The sequence below is a fragment of the Oreochromis aureus genome, linkage group 23 (assembly GCF_013358895.1).
Source record: "Oreochromis aureus strain Israel breed Guangdong linkage group 23, ZZ_aureus, whole genome shotgun sequence".
NCBI classification, from domain to species: domain Eukaryota; kingdom Metazoa; phylum Chordata; class Actinopteri; order Cichliformes; family Cichlidae; genus Oreochromis; species Oreochromis aureus.
Genome location: NC_052963.1, coordinates 41,670,578 through 41,673,501, shown reverse-complemented (window position 1 = coordinate 41,673,501; position 2,924 = coordinate 41,670,578). Strand labels below are relative to the sequence as shown.

The following is a 2,924-nucleotide window of genomic DNA, read 5'->3' as shown; positions in this document are numbered from 1 at the left end:
GCAGTGTTATGGTTCGGGGTCTTTTGCTCAGTGTTTTGTGGGTGTTTTGTATTTTGAGTTCTGTTATTGCTAAATATCTTCAGTCTGTTTCTTAGTTTTCTCTGTATCTTTCTGCTTTGTTTGCTTGGCTATTGTGAGTTTTATTCTCAGTCCTGATTCGGTAATTTGAAATTCCCAGAGATGTTTTTCCTGCCCTTTCAAAACCACGTTTTTGTTCCCAAGTTCAGCTACTTCCTGTTTCATTTTAGTCTTTTGTGTCTGGTGCTTTATATCTAGTTTTACATCTGTGAGATTCAACTGTCTTCCTATTTGCCCCTATCACTGTGTATTTATTTCCTCAGTTTATCTCAGTTCTTTATTGCGTCATCGCTCATTTTTTGTGGTTGTGTGTGTCTCAGCTCTGTATTTCCCTAGTTGTTGAATTCCTTGTTCCTGGACAGCCTTTGTTTTGTGTTTTGTTAGAGTTTAGCATAGAGCTGCCTTTTGAGTTTATTTCCTGTCCCCTGTGTCTTGCATTGGGGCCCAAATCCTGTCTGCCACGTCCTGATGGTAACATGATGGTAACAGGCCACAGTGGGTTTACTACTTAAAAGGGATTTAGCTCAGTGTAGAGTTGTATCCTCAGTAGTTTGAAAGTAATTTGTACAAAAAAATAAAGTTTAAAATTTGAAATTCATGGAGGTCAACTACGTTTACTCCAGAATATATGTATGAATGTATAATTGTCTTTAGGACTGTGCCGTACCTTAGCACAGAATTGTGTGAAGTACATGTAGCTCACTGTTGAATCAATCAATCAATCAATCAATCAATCAATCAATCAATCAAGAAGCAAAACATTTATCACTGAAAAATAGAAAAGGCATTTGCAGTCTAACAAAATGGTCATTGTGGCATTAGCTTCTACTAGTAAAGGAAGTTTTTGCATTTTTTTCTGAAAGCTGGTCACATTTGATCAGAAATACACTTTTTTCCACAAATTTCCCACTGCCATTGTACACACAGGCACTGGTTGGGTGTTGATATTACCATAAGACTATAGTTGATCTACAGGTCAATGAAAATGTTCTATAGAGGAAACCACAGTCCTCCCCTAGCTTCAACAACTTGTTAATAAGTTCAGTCAACACCTCAAATATAACAAGCTGCCAATCGCAACAACCACCAGGTACAACAATCGAAGGTGATGAGATGGTAAAGTTCATGAAAATACTATCGCATAAAATAGGTACATGTACAGCAGAAAAAAGCAAGGGTTCAAAAGGTCGAACAAGCAACATTACACCGTACAGTTGCAATAATGACACATCTTTAAAGCTTCTTTTCTGACCTTTTGTGAGCAGACAGATCAATCAAGTCAATCAATCAACTCGAAGTCCATCAGCTGTATTTGGTGGGACGTGGTGAACAGCCATGACAAAGCAGAGATTCTTGGTCACAAGGCTCCTTAAGCTGCGTTGTGATGGGCGCTACATACTGGCAAATCTAATGATGGTAAGTAAACAGAATATTCTCTTGTTAAGGAGGCAAGACTGCTGCAGATGATTGGATAAGTCAGCTTGTTGGTCTCACAAATTTCAGTACCTTGTTGTGATGAAAAGTCACTTTCACTCTTTTCTTTCACTTTCCCTCCAAAGTTCTTCAGTAGGCCAAGTCCCTCTGTGGTTCCCTGTGCTGCAGCTATAATGAGCTAATATTTAGTTTACTGTCTTTCTGGTGTACAGACTACCTTTTAATCAACTTCAAACTTTTTCCAGGTGTGAGCAGTGATGATTGCAGTATGGGACGCTTGTGCATGTCAGCAGAACCCTTAAAGGGCTTTTTTTAAATACCATTTATTGCACAATTTTAAGTATATGATGACCATCAGGGGAAAGCCATAACACAATCCTGTTGGACCATTAGCACACAATAACAAAATTAGCTTACAAAATACAAAAATTATTATTAGCCCCCTGAAAAATGTCAAGGTTTGCCATGTGGCAGGCAGTGGTTTGACCCAAACGCAGCACTCTGAGACGGAGTATTTAACTTAAAGGCGGCAGCTTTTATTCGCTGGCAAAAGCAAACTAAGAAGCACAATACATGAGCACTAGAAATAAAACAAAAACTCAAACTAGGAAAAATGACCTAAACTGGGAGTACATGACATAATCTAACCTGGCAAAACATGACAGTTGAGGACCACACAGGTAATGCGGAGTACGCAACAACTAATAGAGAAAAACAGGAGGGAAGCACAGCTGGAGCTAATCTGATATAAAGAGACAGAGGAAGCAGAGCAGGATACACTGACATAGGACACGGACTATCAAAGTAAAACAGGAAACACGACACATATGCAAAGACAGAGACTCAGGGACACTTCACACTGAAACATGACTGATTTAGTAATGACTAGACATGAGATGTGGGACCAGGACAGGCACAGAGAAAACATGAGAAAACATGCTAAGAAACACATAAAGGGAAGAAGAACCAAGAGAAAAAACAACCTTTTTATTGAGCCTTAGCAACAGCTGTGCAATGATGGGCTTTAATTTTGTAACGCCCAAAGCTTGTAAAATCAAGTCAAAGCCGAGTGGTATTTTTCCAATTTCCACAAAAACTTCAACAAGGATTTAAGCTGTCACTTGCATCATGCCAAAAACAAAATCAGTTCAAACTTGAGAAAAAGATTTCCCAATGATCATAAAGCAGGAGATGGATATGTAAAGTTAGCAAAGCCCTGCGCTGCTTATGTTTGCAGAAAGAAGGGAGAAGCATATGATCCAAAGAGCACCGTCCCCACAGTGAAACATGGTGGTGGGAGTATTATGCTTTGGTGCGTCTGGAAGTGGGAATCTCATCAAGGTAGAAGGAATCATAAAGAGTTTTAAAGAAACCTCAAGCAGTGAGCAGCAAAACTGTGTCTGGACTGTTGC

General features: G+C 39.3%; 1 long non-coding RNA gene across 1 annotated transcript; it reads right to left on the bottom strand.

Annotated features, from left to right (window-relative positions):
- Window positions 1-948: 948 nt before the first annotated feature.
- LOC120436158 lies at window positions 949-2,185 on the bottom strand. The gene is made up of 3 exons (XR_005610195.1): window positions 2,161-2,185; window positions 1,585-1,680; window positions 949-1,485 (listed from the first exon to the last, which is right to left on the bottom strand). It is a non-coding gene; the product is annotated as an uncharacterized LOC120436158 (long non-coding RNA).
- Between the last annotated feature and the right edge of the window lie 739 nt (window positions 2,186-2,924).